The sequence below is a fragment of the Podarcis liolepis genome (assembly GCF_965112155.1).
Source record: "Podarcis liolepis genome assembly, chromosome: 1".
Classification (NCBI taxonomy): Eukaryota; Metazoa; Chordata; class Lepidosauria; order Squamata; family Lacertidae; genus Podarcis; species Podarcis liolepis.
Window position 1 is genome coordinate 30,206,514 of NC_139554.1, and position 23,046 is coordinate 30,229,559.

The 23,046-nt window shown below is 44.3% G+C and overlaps 2 long non-coding RNA genes across 4 annotated transcripts in view; one reads left to right on the forward strand and one right to left on the reverse strand.

Annotated features, from left to right (window-relative positions):
* LOC310707334 lies at positions 1-22,905 on the reverse strand. Its single transcript, XR_014526432.1, has 2 exons — positions 22,832-22,905; positions 1-1,116 (listed from the first exon to the last, which is right to left on the reverse strand). It is a non-coding gene; the product is annotated as an uncharacterized lncRNA (long non-coding RNA).
* The window catches only part of LOC310707234, a 100,207-nt gene continuing 78,785 nt past the window's right edge, over positions 1,625-23,046 (forward strand). For all 3 annotated transcript variants that reach the window (XR_014526397.1, XR_014526398.1, XR_014526399.1), the window contains exons 1-2: positions 1,625-2,008; positions 2,682-2,792. This is a non-coding gene — a long non-coding RNA (uncharacterized lncRNA). The remainder of the gene's footprint in view (positions 2,009-2,681; positions 2,793-23,046) is intronic.

The following is a 23,046-nucleotide window of genomic DNA, read 5'->3' on the forward strand; positions in this document are numbered from 1 at the left end:
TCGAATTAAAGTTTATTCATTTATTGTACGTATGAGTATACCGAAGCACACGTAGGTGGAGAGGCAAAGCAGTCAGCTGGCAGACAACAAGAGGGCTTCTTGCAGACACAGGCCCTGGTGCAACTGCATCATTATAGTCCAGCTTTGGCTGCATCAAGTGCTTCCAGGAAAACCTGCACTTGCAAGACTTGTGTTTTCACCACTTGGGACCTTAACGTTGACAGTCCAGGGGTCTGAAGTGTCGCACTTAGTCGTTCACGTCCAGTTCAAATTCAGGGTACAAATCCTTGGTGGTCACCCCTCGGATCACCGCCAGCCTGCCCAACAGCATCTGCCCGGCGTCTTTTATCTCATTGTATTCATGGAGCAGAGAAATGTGGGTTTCTAATTCCTCCGGGCTGTATCCTTCAGCTGTCAGCTGCGCTATTTCCTGATCGAGGGCGAGGTCTTTGCGTTTCAGCTCTTCGATCTCGCGCTGCAAGGCGTCCTTGTCACTGGCGGGCTGACAGGCCGTCGGAGAGGAGGGGACGGGAGACTTGAACCTTGCACTGCAGGCTCTCGGGGTCCCCCCGGGCGTCCTCCTCGAGAAGGGTCTGGCCGAGGGCCTCCCCCTGACTCCTGGGCTCTGCTCCCATCCCCTAGCCAAGGGGCTGCCATCTCCTGGTTTATCCAGCGCGCCTTGGAAAGTGCGGGAAGGAAAGGCTCCGAAAGAAGCCGCGTGCCCTTGCAAGGGAGAGGGAGGAGGAAGCGGCGGCGAGCTCAGAGGCAGGGCCAGCGCTTCACCTCGGCTTCAACTCGTAACCTCCCACCCGCGCAGCGCTCCGCTCCGCTCCCTTCCGCCCCGCCCCGTTACTACAACTACGCTAGTTCCGCTGGAATGACTCAGGGTAGGCAGAGCGGGAAGGGGCGGGAGAAGGAGCCGCCGCCGCCGCGGTGCACCCTGGGATGGTTTTCTCTCCTCTTGGCTGTGCGGGGTGGCTGGACCCAAGTTGCCCGCTTTGCCAGAGCATACTGTAGCTCTGTTCCACGTCGAGGCGTCTCTCTCGTCCTCTTCTCCCAGCCCCTCACCCACTTCTCTGTGTGGCTTACAACAGTCTAAAACCGCAGTGCCTTAAACTGCAGAGATGTAAAATAAAAACAATTAAATGCACAATATTTCAAAATGCACATAATGAAGGCAAAGTCAGCAGGGCTTTAGAAAAGGCTATTCACACGGTTGTCCGAAGGCATTCTGCTGCCTGAGGAGGAACAGCAATTCCACACCCCAAAATTCGGGAAGGCTTCAATCTATTGTGCCGCCTGAGGTAGAAAATGCTGTAAGCGGCTCTCCCTCAATAATAACAACAATAATAAGGAACAAGAGCTAACAATTTGCTGTCATTTCATGATAATCCCAAATCAGTAGCCTGAATACTCAGTGGTGGGGTTGACCCTACTACATAAAAAAAAAAAATCCTGCAGGAGAGAAGCCCTTGTTTTTCAAGCTGTGCGTGATTTGGGTGCGCAAAGCACCAAAGGGCTAGAATTTGCCATGAGCCCCTGCTGGGCGTACACGCAGGCTGTGCATTATTTGCTGTCAAGTAAGGTTAGTGAAACCATCCTCATGAGACGGCTTCATAATACCTGAGGGACAAGCACCAGTGAAGTCATCTCCCTGCTAAATTGTTGTAGGCGAAGCCCCTGTCACTACCAATATGCAGAGAACAATTTTCTGATAAGAAGTGCAGTCCTGTGCATGTTTTCTCAAAAGTAAATCCCACTATATTCAATGGAGTTTACTCCCAGAAATACGTGCTTAGAATTGCAGCCTCAGTAATTTACCCCTGTGCTCAAAACATTTAGAAGCACATTTTTAGTTCTTAACTGTCAGAAATATTAAATACGTAGTTGCAATGCTTAGATCAGGGAAGGGGAAACTGTGGTCCTAAGTAAGCCTGGCACAGGTTACAGTTTGGCCCAGAGGCTGTTTCCTCAAAACCATGCCTCCCTGCCCCACATCTGACATCAGGTATGGAACTAGTAGGGCTATGGCTGTCGATGCACAATTAAAAGCCTTAAACAGTAGCATTAGGTGGGAGGTGGGCATTGAGGCATTTAATCCTCTCATCTAGTTGTAGTTTACCCTATTTTTGTGCATGATATAGAAAAGAATCCTATCCCAATTCTGCTGCCTGTAGTAACAATGACCTAATACTTCTGAGTGAAGGCTGAGAGTTGATCCCGTGCTCTCTTAACTCCACTGTAGCAGATGGTTTTTTATCAAGTGAAAGGGGAGCAGCTTGAAAATAGCATAGTAGTCTGCATAGCACAAAAAGAAGAATGATCATGTTTGGACTGGTACATCATTGTTGAATTAACAGAACAGAGAAATGACTGCCTCTGCAGCTGTGTGCATGGAAGTAGGGGAAGGTAAGGTAGAACAGGTCATGTGATGATGATGATAATGATAATGATGATAATAATGATAATGTATGAAATGAAAGTGTGTACCCCCCCCAATGTTATTTGGCACAAAGCTTTATTCAGCTGGTCCAGGGTTGAATAAGTTATCTTGAATGTAGTACTTGTGCAAATACAGAACTATCATCTGAGAGCATCCTTTGCAGTACCAGAGCTGTTTCTCGTGCCGTACATTCTTCCCACAACTAGTTGTCAATTCTGTATTGTGCCACATTTGTTAGGATCCCCAGGAATTGGGAAGAAGGGGTATGTTTCAAATGATGAACCCTGGAATAAAGCTCTGCAAGTTTGAAGATATACGCCTCAAGGAACTCAACGGAACCCAGTTTTAAGTAAGTGCACTTTGGATTGCGGTCCAAGTTACTAACCACTGCCGAGATGGAGCTTAGGGTTCATGTAATATGTTACAAAATGTTTACATGTATGCACAATTACATGCGTAGTAGGTTGCATGTTATTTCCTACACAAAAGGGTACATTTTCTATGAGTTTGTAAAACAGAAACAACATACAGATTTAGAATTTCATGCATATAGAGTTGGGCTGTTATTTGGGGGAGAAAAACCGAATATAAACCGCTAGTTTCAATCTACTTTTCAGTCATTGGTTGGTGGTCTTTAACATTCTCCTGTTCACTCCAGAACTCTGCAGGACCAGGCAGCTCTTCCTTTTCATTTCCATTTGTTTTTAATATGCCTAGACCCCTAGGTAAATATGTCACAAAGACACAGGGAAGAGGTCAAAGTATTGAATATGTATGAAAATAAACAGACATCCCTTAACACCTTCTAGCCAGGAATAAGTCAAAACATTTGTTTTCAATATTTTCATGATTTATTCAGTACTGATAAGGCGCTGTCTGCTGTGCATACAAAAACCACAGCTGCTTCTTTGAAGAACTTGCAGTGTGAATCTCAAGAGTTCAGTGACTCACTCTGGCTACCCTGGAGCAAGCGATGTTGGCACAACCTGACACTCCTAATATTTGGCAGGAACATTTTATAATGGGGTTCCAGCTGACAGGCAATTTAGTGAGATCAGTAGAATGCTGCTTCTGTTACATTGACACAAACCACCCAGAACTTCACCTCTGTTGCACTGAGGTATCAGAAAGCCTTTCCTGAGATACCAGATAAGAGCTGGAACTGGATGTCACTTCCCATGCCCTTATTTTCTTTTCCTTCTTTCATCCATAGACCTTAAAAGAACAATACTCAAGGTTTTTCAATTCTTTTCCAGTTTTTATGGCTGCATAAAAAAAGCAAATTGCACATGTTTTACAGGTTAGTACTTGAAACCCCTTTATTGAATAAGGCTCTATCATTTTGAAAGACTCCTTCTTCTGTGTCCTTCATCTTTTGTGTGATGATGCACAATTCACTGTTAAGTCTAGACATGTGTAGGGGGCCAGTTAAAGAAGTATAGATGCAGTGTGGTGCTGCACACCAATGTGCTCCATGTGCTCCTTGCAGTGGAGGATTTATTTCTGCATTCCATTTATTAAGCAAACAGAATCCTACAGAAGTACAAAATATTTGACTGACCCAGATTTTTGTCATGTTCAGACAATCCAGGGCAAGGGCAGTGCCCGCTGTAAATGGATTTCCTACTTTTCAGTGTTTGTTTTAATGCTGGCTTTCTCTTTGGCCAACTTGCTAAAGCTTTCTCCTTCAATTTTCTTCAGTTGTGAAATGTGGATATCTCTGATTTCACCACAGGATTGGGAGGCTTAATTATATCTCTATGAAATCTGTTGAGTCATTGAAGGCTGTTTTTAATGCTGTTGCCAAAATTGAAAGCAATATATTTTTGGTATGGAGCAAAGCCCTTTTTTATTTTTTATTTTTTTACCTCACACCAATTATGGTTAACTTCTTTAGCTTAGGTGGGTGAATCCTCTCAGGAGTTAACCTTCCACGCAGTAATGGGTGTCTTTATAGGGCGTGTGCAACTTCCTAGGCTGAAAGAATCAGCAGTTCTCTTTGGACAGAACAATCTAAAGAAAGCCTTGGCAGCCTCCATTTTTGTACTGAGAGGGGCACCTGCTGGTTTATGTGATAGGAACATGACCATAAAGCTGCTAATCTTCCCAAGGTTTATTAACATGATCAGTTAACCTGGGTCAATGGCCTTGTAATTTCTGATTTGTTTACATATTCAATGGGTGGATTAGAGGCTGAAATGAATAGAAAGAGAGGAAAGGAACCTCAGTAAAACTAGAGTCTCTTGATTAACTCCTCTTTCATTACTGGCTAAGGAATGTAAAAAAAAGTGTTTTAGTCTCTAGTAAGCATATGTGGGGGCACAGAGTTTCCTGAAAATCCATGTGGATGGAAGCTGTAGTCTCAGAGAAATCTGAGAAACAAATGTCAAATGTGGGGGTTTTCTGACATTACTACTTTCTCTTTCACACACACAGTTTGAAATTTGCACTCAGTGCTGACTTTAGTTGAATATATACTTCATTCATTCATTCATTCATTCATTTATTCCCGTCCTTCTGCCTGAAGGAGCCCACTATTGAAAAGGTCCTTTCCACTGATCATATTGGGATGGTCATTTCTGACAATAGTAAACCACCTGTTTAAGGAATGCAGTTCCCTATCCCTCTAAAGAACAGTGACTCTTTAACAGAGCTTCAAATATGGACCTTATTTTCAAATCTAGCCATGGTAATGATGTGAACATTCCCAGAAGGTGCTGAAAGAGAAGTACCACTCATCATGAGAATCATCTATGGAGATTCTATTTGTGTGGGCCATTCATAGTCCTGCAAAATGTAGTATTGTTTTTGTTTTTGCTGGCACTGAGTTTTCTACAGGGACATGGCTTGCCAAAGCTGAACTTTTATTGCATTCCATTTTCTGGACTGGGCTTTAGCTTTTATGCAAACTTGGCTGCTCCTTTGCAGGCCCCCTTCTCCTGTGGGATCATACGGGCAATACTGAGTATTTTCAAGTGGTGATGTAGGTGTTCTGTGCCTCAGGAGAAGCTAGGGGTTATTTATTTTGATTTCTGGCAAGGTTATTATTTACTATTTTTGTTATCTTTTTAGATACTGTGTTCCCAAAGCCTATGCATAAAGCCTTATGGTAAAGACTAGCAAATGAATGGAAATACATTAAACTTTGTTTTAAAAGCCCATTTATAAGGAGCAATACTAAGAGCCTGGATGGAAAGTTCCAGTGTGTGTGTATATGTGTGTGTGTCTTAGGCAAGATGCCCTTAGTAAGAATGGGGAAGAAATTTGTTTCAGTTAACCGAATTCACACTTCCCAGAACAATATGTGAACTGAAACACAGACATCCTTCTACATTAGCATTTCTCTGAAGTTTAAATCCCAGTTCTCTAGGCAAATATTCTGTACAAAAATGCATATACTGGGTAAAAGTCTGCATATAAATACAGGCAACTATCAAGTTGTGCACATTTGATGCACGCACAATGCTTGAGGAGTTTTTTTTAAAAAAATCTACAAACTGATGTGGAAAATGTGGAGAACTGAAGAATGGAAAAATGAGAAACTGAAAGCAATCAAAATTGACAGATTTGCTCAGTTGATCCCTCCTCCCTCTAGATCTCTGGGCCCAGTCATGCATCAGCACTCATTTTTCCAGACAGTATAGCAGAAGCTCACATTGTTGATGCACACTTTTTATCTGTTATAGTCAGCAATACTTGAATTCTGAGGAGAAAATTAGGGAGGTCTTCACTGAAACCAACAAGCCCAACTCCAAATTTAGCAGAATCACCACCCGCTTCCAGCTTCCTAAAAACAATACCTAAGTGTACTGTGACAAAAGGCAATGGGTCTAACTCCCAATGATTTTGAGCACAGAGGGCTCAGTTTAAGAGTGTCAGCCCAGCGCCTTCATATCAGCAAAGGCAAGCCCTCCTTCCCTTTGTGAAAGGTCATGGTGTTTAATGTTGAAAATGTAAATCATCCCGAAACTGCTGCTCCTGTAGTTGATGTTCCTGTCCGTACTTGTCAGTTGGAGAAACCTGACCTATTTTTGAAAAGATTTCAGAGTGACATTAGGTTGTGTCAGAGAGTGGAGACTGAGTGAGGAGGGAAGTAATTTATTTCAATAAGAGGCAAAAATTTCAGTGGCTCCAAATTATTGTCACTAGTTTAAGTCCACAAAAAAAGAATAAAGAGTTTTCAGAGCAGCTGGCTATCAGTAGGTGCAGTGATACCACTAGGGCCAGATGAATAGGTGAAGGTCTGGGGTTCCATACAGCACCCACCCTGTGGGGTGAAACAGGATGAGACTGCCCCTTACCTTAAACATGTGAGATAGCCAAGGGTTGCTGTGTGTCTCAAATCAGTTAAAAGCAGAGGAGCAAACCAGGCAGGGTTTTCATTTCCTTTTTCTGGCCGGATGGCAATCCTGTATATGCCCCAGATTCTGAACTAGGTAGTGTCTGCCCTGTTTGGTGAAATCATAGCAATCATAGCAGACTTTAAGACTCCATGGTCCTCGGTAATAAGCCTATTATTAAATGAAAGTTTAGAGGTATGAATGAATCAGTTATATAAATGGTACCTTGCTGAAGTGTGACTAAATAATGGATGGCGTAGACAGGGCAAGCCAGAATTGTTCAGAGATGCTCCTCACTTGTTTGCTTTTGCAGGGCAATCCACGTTTGGGTATGACGCCATAGTGACAAATACAGTGAGGTTTTAACATGGCGGTTGCTTGTGCTCAGATATCCCACCCTCAATCTGAAGTCATTCATTTCCCATGATTCTACACAGTAGCACAGCAGTTTCCTGAGAACTGCTGATTAATCAGAGAACAGAGCCACTCTGTCCTACTGCCGGCTCCTGTCCCCGGCCCCCTTCTCCTCCTCTGAAAGACAAACTAGACATGATGCAGGAAGTTTGTGAACAGGATATGCTGCTTTAAACAAGGCAAAAACAAAAAGCAACCCCCTAATTATTAGCAGTCATGTGGGGAGGGAGATTTGCTTCGGATCTATAGTGCTTTCTCTCCCAACAACAACCAGCAGTGTTGGTGTATGTATATGTCATTTCAGTTGGGATGGTGAACTGATTGTGAAACGGATTAAGCCGCCTTCCCTGCAATGTTTATTTGTGAAATCAGGTGTTAGCTCATAAAGTAGCTCCTAGGTCTTAGCTCATGACATTGATCCTTCCTGCTGTTTTGTCCATGTCATACATGTTGGGCAGCAGATTTCATGTTTCAAGTTGCTCAAACTTTTTCTTTTGCTAATTGCCCAAGTCCTCTGATGTGGCGTGGGCAGTGGATTCTCTCTTGGATGAAGGTGGCTGGGTGGAACATCTGAAAAAGTGTTGTAGTGGGTTGCCCTTCTGTCATAAAGCTATGTGTCATTATTTGGAGTACATATTATTAAAGACCTGTAGTCCATTCTCCATAGGTTTAAAAGTCCACCCAACCCCCAGCCTCCTAAAGACTCTGTTGCTTGTCCATTTTTCAGCAGTGTACCATTTCCCCTTCAGCTGCAGTTAGGAATGAGCCATAGCTCATTGCTATTTGAATTGCAGCACCATCTCAGTGCTTCGTATCTCCCGTTCAAATGTTCTTAAATAGAAGTTTTGGGGAAAGGTTTCCTTTAGACCTAGAAGGGCCATGCCAGTGAGAGTAGACTGGGCTAGATGAACCAGTCTGCTCAGTATCAGGGAGGCCTATGAGTTTATGTGTCCTTGGTCTGAAGACAGGAAGATTACAGACTGACAACAACCCATTTTTAGCCTATATGTTATGGTAAATGTCAGAAATGTTTGTTATTGCAATGCTGCTATTTTGGACATTTACAAACTAGTCATGATAAATATTCTTTGGTGGTATAAAGGAAACAAAAATGAAATGTTGTGATTTACTGTGGGAACTTGCTTGAGTTTCAGTTTCTAGATAAATGCTAGATTTTTTTTAATTTATATTATTACATTCTAATTTGATGTTCCATATAAGAGATATCCCACTAAGTAACACTTAAGTCAATGAAATCTTAAGTATTTATGCCCATTTATTTCAATGAGTCTACTGTGAGTATGACTTAGTTGGCTTTCACTCACTGACAGATTGGTAAAGGTGTTGGTTTTTTTAAGGCCTGCTGGACTTATTTTCATAGCCTGCTTCCACACTCAAAAGAAGAAAAAGACAAACCACCATGTCAGTTACAAGCCAATCAAGCCACTCATGTATAGCTTTTTGATAACTAAAGAAACAGAACACCCTAGAATCACAAACAGCTTTTAAAAATCAAGGGTTTGTCTCACTTTCTGAGGGAAAATTTGCAGAAGTGTCTAAACTGTAGTGCCTCTCATGCTACATTTTCTCTGTGAATGCAGAAATCTACATGCAAAATATCAACGTACATGTGTGTGTGTGTGTGTGTGTGTTCAATCCTTACATTAGTTCAGGGAAACTGTCAATTTACCCCACAGACCCCATTTTGCACTGATGTTTTCTGCCTGAATTCATAATGTAGCCTAAGATGCTCTCTAAGAAATAAAAGGCATGTTGACAACTCAGTCCTATGACTCACAGTGGATGCGTGTTAAGTGTTTTTCGAAGAGGAAGTGGCAACTATTGCGACATCGCAAAGCGCCACATCACTCTGACACTGCAGGAGGATTTGCTGATGAAAAAGTCATCTGATAATAACACATTTTGTTCCATGCAGGCGGGATAGTACTGAGAGTGAAACACTCCTCCCCTTCAAGCGATTTTATTCAGCATAAAGGAGGCTTTGTTCAGAGGGATGTCCTTCTAGCTGCCCATATACCATACTGGAAACATGCTAATGAGAACACATGTCAAACAGAAGGGGAAACATTTCAAGCCTTGTGCCAATTCACTATTGACTTAGTGTTTTCATTCACTCCAGTTCCCTGACTCAGATATAGGACGTTATTTAGCAATGCATCCCTCCCTCCCCCCCAGCTCCCCCCCCATGAAGGCTTTCCCCAGAGTGCCTCCTGTCTCATCCATGATTGACAACTGCAAGGCCCACACTATTTCTGTACCAATGATAACCGAGCCGGTTGTCAAGGAAATAATTATTTCTTGATTGCCTCCATTCCCACTGAATTGAATACAGAATGCAGTTTTTCTGCCATAATGAAGGAGCGGGGGGCGGGGGGGGGAGGGAGCATTTAAAACGTGGAACGCTTTATTCCAGCTTCAAAATAATTGGCTAAAATGTTTACAGTTGAAGCAGTATGTGCAAAAGTGAACATAATGGATATTTGGTTAATGAGTTTACCTCTTCCATACACAGGCATTGATTTTCTGTCATTTTGTATGTGTGTGTGTGTGTGGAATCCATTCAGTGAAAGTTTTCCACTATAAACTACAGCCTCCATTTGCTTTGTGTTTTTATTGTTATTGAGATTTGTGATGGCACAACGATCGCTCATGTGTAACATTTGGACCCTTATTACAGTGGAATTGTATACGAATATTGGAAAACATCAAAGAGGGATAATGTTACAGGATTAGTGAACTGTTTCAGTGGGTGTTCTTATGCAAAATGTACTTTATTTATTTTTAATTTTTTTTAAAAAAGAAGGTCTTTGTAATGAAAAAGTGGTCTGCGACAGTGAAAGATGAAAAATATTTGTCCAGACTAATAATTGGAGGATTTGCAACTATTTATTGAGACCCAAACATCTTTCATGAGCTGCAAAAGTGTGTGAAACAGGAAGCGGAATCCTAACTGGTAACAAACCATGAAATGAGGTGAAGTCTGGCTAACTCATTGAACTATTTTCAGTGGCAGATCACACAAAAGTGTGCTGGACTGGACATATTTAAAAGCCTGCCAGGTTACTATGAGGGGCATGATGAATTCACAGTTGGCAGCACTGACCCTACCATTAAGCAGAGGGAGGCAGCTGCCTCAGGCAGCAGATTTTTGGGTGTCATGAACAGGCAGCAAATTGATAGATGCTTAATTGTTTGTAATTATAATTAATTATTATATTTTTACCACCAGGGAGTGGAAAAGGTGCTTTCAGGATTTTCTGCCTCTAGTGCCAAAATAACTTGACTGCCCTTGGGTTCTGCTCTAACTCAGGAAACAAAATGTATTAGGCTGGCCCTGACAGTTGGTACAAATGTCATTGTGATTTCTCATGGGGAAGCATATTTGATGCAGGAATATCACTCAATTGTGTATCTCTCTGAAAAAAATACACCTCCCCCGTACACACAACTAATATTTCCATTGTACTAATGGAACATGTTTGGAATGGGTTTCCATAAGTGTTGAAAGCACCTTTAAATGGTACCCATTCTTTCACTGGGGATTAGCGTAAATTGCCTTTCCTGTGTTCACACCATTTTGTGATTTTCGTTTTTAACTTCTTTTTTTTTAAAAAAAATATTTTTTATTACATTTTCAGATGCACAGTCAGGAATATAAACATAGAAAAGAAGAAAAGAAACAAAGAGAGAAAGAAAAGAAAAACAAATTCCAACTTTCAGATCCATTTTTACATATCCAACTGGACTTCCCCACATCTCCCGAACCCTGCGTTCTTTACAATAAAGTTATCAGCAAATTAATACCTTGTTTCATACCTTACTTGTATCTTTCAAATATTATATTTCTGGATTTAAAGTACTTTTTATCAATTACTTATACCTTTAAATAAACATATTAATATTACTTTAATTTTCCACCTTGTCTTACTTATAACTTAATTTCCAGTTCACCAAATCTAGTTGCTGAAGCTGAAATTTCCAAATCATGCAATTTCTTAACATTCATACAACTTATAATGTTTTTGTAAATAGTCCTTAAATTTTTTCCAGTCCTCTTCCATTGATTCTTCTTCCAAATCTCGGATTCTGCCCGTCATTACAGCAAGTTCCATATAGTCCATCAATTGCGTCTGCCACTCTTCCAGTGTGGGAAGATCTTGTGTCTTCCAATGTTTGGCGATGAGTATTCTTGCTGCTGTAGTCACATACCGTATTTTGCGCCCCATAAGACGCTCCGGCCCATAAGACGCACCTAGTTTTTTTGGGGGGAAATAAAGAAAAAAATTTTTATTCCCCCCCCCCAGGTGCGGGGTTGGAAGAACCAGGTCGGGGAACAGTGGGAAGGCACGCTCTGCCTCCCCGCTGTCCCCCGAGCTTGTGGGGCTGGCGATGGGGAGGGCAGCTCTATGCCGCCATCCCGAGCAGGGCGGGACTTAGCGCCCCGCTCGGGATGGCGGCGTAGACCTGCCTGCCGTCCCGCGACGGCAGGCAGCTCTGTGCCGCCATCCCGAGCGGGGCGGGACTTAGCGCCCCGCTCAGGATGGCGGCGTAGACCTGCCTGCAGTCCCGCGACGGCAGGCAGCTCTGTGCCGCCATCCCGAGCGGGGCGGGACTTAGCGCCCCGCTCGGGATGGCGGCGCAGAGCTGCGCTGGTCCCAGGACCGCACGCAGCTCTGCAGGGCCACCGGGAGCGGGGCGGAGCTTCTCCCCCGGCTCCCGGTGGCCGGGCAGAGCTGCGCTGGTCCCAGGACCGCACGCAGCTCTGCGCGGCCACCGGGAGTGGGGCGGAGCTTCTCCCCCAGCTCCCGGTGGCCGGGCAGAGCTGCGCTGGTCCCAGGACCGCACGCAGCTCTGCACGGCCACCGGGAGCGGGGCGGAGTTTAGCGCTCCGCTCCGGATGGCAGCGCAGAGCTGCGCTGGTCCCAGGACCGCAGGCAGCTCTGCGCGGCCACCGGGAGCGGGGCGGAGCTTCTCCCCCGGCTCCCGGTGGCCGCGCAGAGCTGCGCTGGTCCCGGGATTGCAGGCAGCTCTGCGCAACCCTCGAGCCGGTCTCCCGAGGGTTGCGCAGAGCTTCCTGAAGCCTGGAGAGCGAGAGGGGTCGGTACGCACCGACCCCCCTCGCTCTCCAGGCTTCAGCGAAAGCCTGCATTCGCCCCATAAGACGCAGGCACATTTCCCCTTCATTTTTGGAGGGGAAAAAGTGCGTCTTATGGGGCGAAAAATACGGTACATGAAAAAAGTTCTATCCTTCTTTAGCACCTTCTGGTCGACAATGCCCAGGAGGAAGGCCTCTGGTTTCTTAGGAAAGGTGTACTTAAACACCTTTTTTAGCTCATTATAGATTTTTAGAAAGGTTTTTAGCAGCTTCCTGTTCTCTACCTGTAACAGCTGGGGGGGGGGTGGAATTCATATGACTCTTTAGACTAGAGGCAAGTGCTACGCTATCTTTCTAACTGTTGGAGTGTCCTGCCATTTTGGTGATATTATTCTATTGCCTTTTGAAAAGTTATTTGTTTTATGCTCCTCCACGCCAAACCTACTCCCCCCCACCATGTGTGTGTGTGTGTGTGTGTGTGTGTGTGAGAGAGAGAGAGAGAGAGAGAGAGAGAAAGAACGAAGAATGCTTATGCAAATCTACACTTCATTGCTACCTGTTCTGTATGACAGGATACAATAGAATCATAGAATCTTAGAGTTGGAAGGGACCCTAAGGGTCATCTAGTCCAACCCCCTGCAATAAAGGAATCTCAGGTAGAGGATTCCTGACAGATGACCATCCAACCTCTGTTTAAAAACCTCCAAGGAAGGAGAGTCCACCACCTCTTGTGGGAGTCTGTTCCACTGCCAAACAGCTCTTACTGTCTGGAGGTTTTTCCGAATGTTTAGTCAGAATCTCCTTCTTGCAACTTGAAGCCATTGGTTCAAATCCTACCCTCCAGAGCAGGAGAAAACAAGCCTGCTCCCTCCTCCATGTGACAGCCCTTAAGATATTTCAAGATGGCTGTCATATCTCCTCTCAGTCACCTCTTTTCCAGGCTAAACATACCCAGCTCCTTCAAGCACTCCTCATAAGGCTTAGTTTCCAGACCCTTGATCATCTTGGTTTCCCTCCTCTGCACACGTTCCAGCTTGTCAACATCCTTCTTAAACTGGACACAGTATTCCAAGTGTGGTCTTACTAAGGCAGAATATAGAATGGTACTATTACTTCCCTTGATCTGGACAGTATACTTCTGTTGATGCAGCCTAGAATAGTGTTAGCTTTTTTTGCTGCTGCATCGCACTGTTGACTCATGTTAAGCTTGTTGACTTATGTCATGGGTAGGCAAACTAATGCCTGGAGGCCAGATCCGGCCCAATTGCCTTCTAAATCGGGCCCGCGGACAGTCCGGGAATCAGCGTGTTTTTACATGAGTAGAATGTGCCCTTTTATTTAAAATGTGCCTCTGGGTTATTTGTGGGGCCTGCCTGGTGTTTTTACATGAGTAGAATGTGCCCTTTTATTTAAAATGTATCTCTGGGTTATTTGTGGGGCCTGCCTGGTGTTTTAACATGAGTATAATGTGTGCTTTTATTTAAAATGCATCTCTGGGTTATTTGTGGGGCATAGAAATTCGTTCACCCCCCCCAAAAAAAATATATAGTCCGGCCCTCCACAAGGTCTTAGGGATAGTAGACTGGCCGCCTGCTGAAAAGGTTTGCTGACCCCTGACTTATGAACAGGGCTGCAGAGAATGAATGGGAAAGCAACTGGAGATGGTGAAAGACATGTTCCTGCACCATGGCCACAGCTGCCTGACTTTTGATGAGAAAGGAAGCAGGCTCATACTGGAAAGCTTAGACTGCACCTTCTGCATTGGAAATAGTGGTAAAGAATGATGTACTGTAATGGGTATATGTGTTTTAAAGGACACGGGTGGCGCTGTGGGTTAAACCACGGAGCCTAGGACTTGCTGATCAGAAGGTCGGCGGTTCAAATCCCCACGATGGGGTGAGCTCCCGTTGCTCGGTCCTTGCTCCTGCCAACCTAGCAGTTTGAAAGCACGTCAAAGTGCAAGTAGATAAATAGGTACCGCTTCAGCGGGAAGGTAAACGGCGGTTCCGTGCACTGCTCTGGTTCGCCAGAAGCGGCTTAGTCATGCTGGCCACATGACCCAGAAACTGTACGCCAGCTCCCTCGGCCAATAAAGCGAGATGAGCGCCGCAACCCCAGAGTCGGGCACGACTGGACCTAATGGTCAGGGGTCCCTTTACCTTTATATGTACTTTATTTATTTATTCAATTTCTATACCGCTTTATATTTTTAATAAAAACCTCAAATCAGTGTACAGCATATTAAATCAATAAATCAATAAAACAATGTTCCCCCAGCCCCATGAGGAGCTTCTTCAGTGGGGCTGGTGAGTGTGGACACTGCCCCCTAGGCCAGGTGGAAAGGGCCTTGCAGGGAGCGACCTTCACTCCTCACAGCCCTAAGTACTTGATGAATGGGTATATGTATGCATAGATGTGTGTGTGTGTGTGTGTGTGTGTGTGTGTGTGTATACACACTATCTCTCAACTTAACCTACCTCACAAAGTTTTTCTGTACATTGAAAGAGTCTGAGCTATGTACAGTGGTGCCTCGCAAGATGAAATTAATTCATTCCGCGAGTTTTTTCGTCTAGTGAATTTTTCGTCTTGCGAAGCACGGTGTCGGAAAAGTTTTGGAAAAGCTTCAAAAATCACCAAAAACCTCAAAAAAGGCTATCACACCGCGTTCTATGAGTTGCTCCTCGAAGTCAAGTCGCAACTGTATTAACGGTGTTAAGAAAAAGGAAACAAACTTGCAAAAAACGCAAGACGTTTTCGTCTTGCGAAGCAAGCCCATAGGGAAATTCGTCTTGCGAAGCAGCTCAAAAACCGCAAAACCTTTTCGTCTAGCGAGTTTTTCATCTTGCGAGGCATTCGTCTTGCGGGGCACCACTGTACTCCGCTCTGAGCTCCTTCAAAAAAAGCAGGATTTTAAAAAATGAAAAACTATAATATAAATATTATTGAATATTTTCTAGACATCAGAGCTTCATGTGTACAAACATTAATATACTCAACCAGAAATGAACAGTGACAATCTCATCTCCGGTAGCATTCACAAGGTTTCACATTTGCAATTTCATACACACCCATTCATCAAGTCTTTCTTTACTCAGAGGCACATAACATGTGTTCAGTAATCTAGACAGCGGAGGATATTTTCGAAGACAGGGTAAGATGACTATAAACACACCCACTGATTAAAAGAAGCCAAGAAAATCTCAGTAGGAAATGAATTTGATCATTAATGTGGAACAATTTTCATTGATGAAGAAAAAGAAAGAGCGAGCGAGCGAGGGACATAAGCGGGTGGATAATTTAAGTCTTGGGTGATTAACAAAGGAACAGAGAAAGGAAACAGCCTTAAAAGAACTCTGCGGAGACATAGATGTGAATGAGACAGTTAATGTTTGCCTCTGAAGGATTATACTGTATCAAGGACTGTATGTAAATGGAAGTATTTTAAGATTTATATTTGTGTAGCTGAAAGGAAATTTTAGGTCAGAGGATTTGGACTTGTGTATAAAGTGTTGGCAAGAAAGGATAAATTTGTGTGAATAAGATGACATGAATAATATAGGACCATGTGGAAGAAATATGTATGTGAGTGGTGCTGAGGAGATCGCTTTGTGGCTCTGTATGAGCCTGAATGCTGTCTGAGTGGGAGAGAAAGAAATGCCTTTGTTTCTAGACTCCTTGGTTCACTGAAAATAGCTCCTGGAAATGCCATTTCAGATTAGAGAGAGATGGCTGGAGAAGGGGAGATTTCATTACCTTCCTCTTTTATGTGATGTTTTCGAGATGGTAATGTAAGAGGAGAGTTATAAATAGATCCAATCACAGCTGCAGCATTCTAGAGTGCATGTTAATACCAGAGATATTTGGGGTGTTTCACTGTGTGCAGTAAATCCAAATGAGAAATGATGGCCGCCAAACAGCAGCAGAGACCACCTGACTTTCTTGATTTACCAGGCTGGAGTGTGAGGGCAATAGGAACAGAACAGAAACAGAAATCTATAAACTGCTGCATTTTCCAATGTCATCATTTAATTTTTTTAAAATGAGAAGCTTTGAGGGAAAAAATGAATTTTGCTGTTTTGAACGTGAAATGTTTGAACTGAAAATTCAGAATATGAATAATATAAATTTGTTGCAATTTCCAGAGGTAGTCTTTGGTATAAAAAACAAGAAGTCTGGTAGCACCTTAATATCTCTCTCTCTCTCTCTCTCTCTCTCTCTCTCTCTCTCTCTCTCTCTCACACACACACACACACACACACACTGATGCTGTAATAAAAGTCCTTATCCTTTAAGAGCCATTTAGCACAATTCATTTAGGATTGTAGGATTTTATATTGTTTTAATTTTGGTAGCCTTCAGATATGAAATCTCATAAACTATCAGATGCCAAATAGCAAATACTAATTACTCTTCTTTATTTATCAAATGCTGTAAATATCACTGCATAACTTGCAAATGCTATGATTAAAAATGCTATTGCATGGCAAGTATAAAATAAAATAAATTTAGATACACCACTGGTTTGAAAAATATTTTCCTGGGGAATCCTGGTTTCTTTAGCATCAGATTACACCACCCTACATACTAATAGGAAAGTATGGATCTTTATGTATCCATAATAGGAGATATCAGCCGAGGGATATAACAGCAGGTGTGGTGAAACTCCAAGCTTTGCAGTACAAAGAGAGAGAGAAAAGCTTTTAGAAAAAACTCTAAGAGGAGGGCAGAAAAACAGCCTAATTATAGCTGAACATATTCAGTGGGCATGAATGCCCAACTGCTGATGGGAAGGGGCAAATAAACCAGAACACTGGGCCAGAAAGTATGGTGGAGAAGGACATGACAGAGTGCAGAATACCTGGAACTGTGAACAGAAGCACTCCAGACTGCAGCATTGTGTTGCAGGTTCCAGTTGTGTTGCTTTACATGTGTCTGAATGCCGTTATTACTTTACTTTCATTATTATTAATAATTAAAAGTAGCTGCAGTGTCGTCGTCGTCCCATCCATATCCGGACTGTGGGGTGCATGGGTGGGAAGTGGGTGTAATCCTTTCCCCTTGCACCATTCCCCTGAAGCTGCATATGGCACCCAATAGCTTTAGACTGGGGGATTTTCAGTGTGGGGAATAAAGGGTTACACCTCCCCATTGTGGTTCCTGGTATGCCCCAGGCTGCCTTCTCTCTCTCTCTCTCTCTTAAAGTAACATATAAGGAATCCCAAGCATGGAATTTGAAGACACAGTTAAAAGTGCAATTTGAACTGCCTTAGGCTTCCTTGTGTAAAGATCAGCTAAGAGGCAGCTTGGTCACTGGTTATGTGACTGATTTCCTTCCACCCTGAGCCAGTGACTGGGGAACGCTGGCTGTTTCTAAGGCACACTCTCAATTCACATTGGGCTCTGGCGATGCCCGACACTGCTCCATGTGAACTTAGTGGGCACATGCCCAGGAATCCTCTGCAATGCGAGTGGGATGCAGAAGTTTCTTGGCAATGTGGGGAGTCTTCCCTGAAGGTCAGCACTGGCGTCAGCATTGGCATCCTTGGGCAGCTGCCAGGGCCTGCTTAGTTCTCTCTCTCTCCCCCCCCCCTGCCAACCTAACACTCCTAGCAGCTCTCGGGTCATGCTTTTAATTCCTTACATTGCCCCTGGGTGCTGGCATCCGTAGGGAACATTGAGGACAATCAGAAAGGGTGGCAGGCCCCAATCCAGCACTGCTTGGAGCAATGCCACTGCAGTCGCGTAAGCCTTGCAGGGCCCACTGAAAGAGGAGGGACATGTAAGAGCTGTTTGACTGTGGAATGGACTCCCTCAGGAGCTAGTGGACTCTCATTTGTTGGAAGGCTTTTTAAGCAGAGGTTGGATGGCCATATGCCATGGATGCTTTAGCTGAGATTTCTGCATTGCAGGGGGTTGGACTAGATGGCTCTTAGATGCCTCTATACAGTGGTACCTCGGGTTACAGACACTTCAGTTTACAGACGCTTCAGGTTACAGACTCCGCTAACCCAGAAATATTACCTCGGGTTAAGAACTTTGCTTCAGGATGAGAACAGAAATCGTGCTCTGGCGGCACGGCAGCAGCGGGAGGCCCCATTAGCTAAAGTGGTGCTTCAGGTTAAGAACAGTTTCAGGCTAAGAATGGACCTCCGGAACAAATTAAGTTCTTAACCCGAGGTACCACTGTAGTTGTATGATTCTATGTAACCCACGACCACCTCAGCCCTGGCCCTGGCCCTACTGAAAGTAAAAAGCGTGCAGAGGTGGTTTTAGGGTAGCATGACCAGTTCAGTCATACTGGGTGCCGGCACCACAACAATTGTGTAGAATGCAGCGTGAGAGGCAGGGGCGCGTGCCAAATTTTAGCATCACATACAGCTCACTGAAATTTGAGAACCCAAAGTCTGCCACTGAACTGTGCATGTCGAATGGTGGTGGGAATCACTGTGATATTCAAACCATTGCATGTCAGGTACTATGTGCCATTGCATGCCCCCTTCCAAATACTTTCAAGGGGCTATTGATCAGGTATAAAACATCGATAATCACAGACTAGAACTATCACAGATATTTGTATGGGTATCCAGTTAAGTGTTGGGTATGTGAGCACTCAGACAAGCTGAAGATTATTCTACATCAGCATTTGCACAGGAGGATTTCGAAGAGAATTTTTTGGAGCAAGCATGTTTGTACTCCACAACTAATACACACACACACACACACACACACACACACACACACAATGCATGCTAGCCTGGTTTGCTCTATGTCATGGGAATTCGTCCTGTGCCTTCACATACTTGTGTCTCCAAGATGAAGCTGTTCACAATCCGCCTCCAGTGCCTGAACTGAGCATGGGGGGGGGGGGAGGGAGCAGAGGTCACAAGAAAAAGGCTTCTGCGTGCGAAGCTTCAGAGGCAGCCAGTGATGTATTTTTAGCTGCTCTAGATTCCCTCTGCTGTCACGGCTGGGATGTGATGCTCATTTTATTGCCACGGGGATATGCCTAGAATATCAGGCTGCCTGAAAAACAGCCTATGCAGCAGAACCAGGGCTTGATTTAGCATTTGTGGCGCTGATCGCCCACATCCACCGTTGAGGAAGGTGAGGGGGAAATAGTCCTCCCTGTGCAGTTCCTGCGGGAGGCAGAGCGGCAAAAGCTGGGACTCACTGAGAAATATGGTTCTGCAGGAGCAGCGCTTCTGAACCACACCTTAATCTCAAGCTGGCTGTGCTTGGTCTGTCTAGAAAGACGAAGTGAGTTTTTTAAATTATGCAATCAATACATTTTCTAATCGTTTTTGTGGCACATGATTCAATGTTCTTTACTGCAAAATAAAATGAAGTAATGCAAGGTCCCTGAACAAAGGATGCTATTATCTTAAAGGGCTTCTTCACAATTTACAATTACCTCCATGCATTTATTACACAGCTAAGCATATTTACTCAGAGGGGATTCTCCCCCCCCCACACACACATATTCAGTGGAGATGATTTCCAGGTGTCATGGAGGGTTCAGAGGAAAAAATCAGGAAAAGAACTTTATTTTCTCCTTTAAACAAGAACAGAGCAACAACACTCAGATACAACCAAGTTAAGTGCCACCTAGTGACTTAATTACATAATGATACACGGGTGGCGCTGTGGTCTACTAGGCTTCCTCAACCTTGGGCCTCCAGATGTTTTGAGACTACAATTCCCATCATCCCTGACCACTGCTCCTGCTAGCTAAGGATCATGGGAGTTGTAGGCCAAAAACATCTGGAGGCCCAAGGTTGAGGAAGCCTGGACTCTAAACCACTGAGCCTAGGGCTTGCACGACGGGGTGAGCTCCTGTTGCTCGGTCCCAGCTCCTGCCCACCTAGCATTTCGAAAGCACGTTAAAGTGCAAGTAGATAAATAGGTACCACTCCAGTGGGAAGGTAAACGGCGTTTCCGTGCGCCGCTCTGGTTTCGCCAGAAGCAGCTTAGTCATACTGGCCACATGAAAAACTGTCTGCAACCCCAGAGTCGTTTGCGACTGGACTTAACTGTCAGGGGTTCCTTTACCTTTTTTACCTTTACTAGCCACAGGCCAGACAAATTGCGCAAAGCAGAGGTTTTCATCCTTTGGGGGTCCAGAGGTCCCTTGAACAACTACATTCTTTCTGTGGCACCCCTGTGCGGTTCAGGAACCCAGTTATGTCACCCCTTGCCTGCAGAGCTGGCAGCCTCACCCCTTTTTGAACACCCTCCCTTATGGAGTGTTCCCTCAACCTCCTTTCTTCTCTTCTCTCCCTGGGAGTCCTCTGGGCAGCTGCACCTGCCACCCCTGGTCTCTGAGCTGCCCCCCTGCCCCAAAGAGAGGTGCCTTCTCCCACTGCCCCACAGGGGCCTGGGAAGCACCTCCTGGCCAGCTCCAGAGGCATCATTCGTCTGGGGAGCTTGTAGCTAGAGCTGCTGCAGCAAACAGCTGTGCAGGCATTCAGGAGGCAGAGACACAAGAGGACATCAGAGAAGGGAAGGAAGGAAATAGGAACAGAGACCAGTGTTGCCCACAGCACTCCTGACCATCATTCAAGGCACCCCAGGGTGCCACAGCACACTGATTGAAAACCACTGGCGTAAAGGATACTTTTGGAGGCAGCAATACGTCTGAATATCAGTTGCTGGAAGCTACAGGAGGAGAGAGTACTCTTGCACTCTGATCACCTATTTTATTTATAAAATACAGTGGTACCTCAGGATGCGAACGGGATCCGTTCCGGAGCCCCGTTCACATCCAGAAGAAAACGTAACTAGCGACAGCACGTCTGCGCAAGCGCACATCACTTTTCGCCACTTCTGCACATGCACGTGATGTCATTTTGAGCGTCTGCGCACGTGCGAGCGACGAAACCTGGAAGTAACATGCTCGTTTACTTCCGGGTTGCCGCGGAGCGCAACTCGAACGCGCTCAACGTGAAGCATATTCAACCCGAGGTATGACTGTACTTTGTGTTGCGGCAGGCTGTATAAAATGTGTTTGCAAACACGGGCTAACACTCTGCATGTTTAGGTGCACATGTTAGGTGCATGCATGGGGAATATCACCTCTCAGTGGTAGAGCACCTCGTTTCCATGCGGAAGGTCCCAGGTTCAGTTCCTGGCCTCTCCAGTTAATGGATCAGGCAGCTGCTATCTGGTAGCAGGTGATGAGAAAGGGCTCTCTCTCTCTGCTCAAGATCTTGGAAAGTCACTGCCCACTCGAGGTGTCAGTACAGGGCTCAGTGAATGAGACTGCCTGAAAGTCTGTTCCCTCAAGTTGTTTTTTAGAGGTTTTAGTGAAACTATTTATGTGAAACTATTTACTGTTGTCTTGTCTAGTCCCATAGAAAACAAGTTATCAAAAAATAAAAGATGATGGCTTTGATTTAGGTCTCGTGGCATGCAACAAAGTGTTGGCACATGACTTTGGTCCACAAATGGGGGACACCCCCCCCTGCCCACCTCCACGGTCTCAGCCAGCACTTTCAATGGGGTCTGCATGAGATCTGTGATGCCTACACAGAAGCATGTGCAAGTCCTAACCCAGCAATGAATATTTGCCTGTTTCCGCAAGAGCATCACATGGAATGGGACATATCTTCCTTATAGGGCCAACTCCACTTGGTTCACATTTTCTGCACATTTCTGAAACTGGATATGTAGCCATCAGGTTTTGTTTTTTGCTATTTGTCGAAAGTATAATTTACAAACATTCATAGGACTGCAGTAAAGAAGTATAGTATATCTCCTATTTTTTTTAAAAAATAAATCCATTTGCATTTTGTCTAAAACCATAACAGGCTGGAGTTCAGATTATGCCTGGTGTATGGAAAGGACAGTTACTGAACGGATCATGTCTATTGCACACCTGCTTGTCCCTTAGATTAGCCTATCCACACAAGGGCTGAGTCACAGTGGCAGAAAGCAGTGATATAGGAAATTTGCTTGGATATAATTTCTTCAGAAGATTTCAGTCACAGTGGATTTCATTCTCCTGGAACGTCAAAGCTACATTCCGTTCTCAGGAGAGAAATAAACCCCAGCAGGCAATAGGCAATGAGACATTCTGCTTGCCTTCAAAGTGCATGAGAGAAAGTAGTTGTCACACAGCAAGGGAAATGTGTGGCAATCTTTAGGAATCTTGCAAGACCTGGTAGACAGAATCTTCATATCACAGCACAATCTCTGAGAGATTTGCCAGTAGAAAACAAAAGAAAATGGAGGGATGGCAAGCTACCTATGAAGACAGGCATTATGCTTGCACAATGAAGAAACTGACTTTGCGGTAAAATTTTATTAAAATCTCTCCTGATTATCCCCCCCCATATTTGCAGCTCCCCCTACTCATATTTAGTCAGTGTCATTGATACAATGCACTGGGCACAAAAAAAACCCACATTCATTTTATATATGCATCTACTTTAAAAATCTCTCCTCCCTCCAAAGATTTTGTTCTTTGATTTTATTTTGATAAAGTAGTCAGGCACATCTTTTGCATTCCATAGAATGTACTTTTGAGTAGGATTGTGCAGGTAGCTACAATATTGCAAGTGAACATACAGAGTTGCATATGAAACCTTATTCCCTTCCCCTTTCTTTTCTTTCTCCTCCTCTGTTTTTCTTGTCTGTTTGGATTGTAAATTGCCTAGGCAGGAAGCAGTTTCTTTTCCCTTTTTGTAAAAAAAAACCTAGCACATTTTTGGTTCTATAAATAAAATGAAATGCAA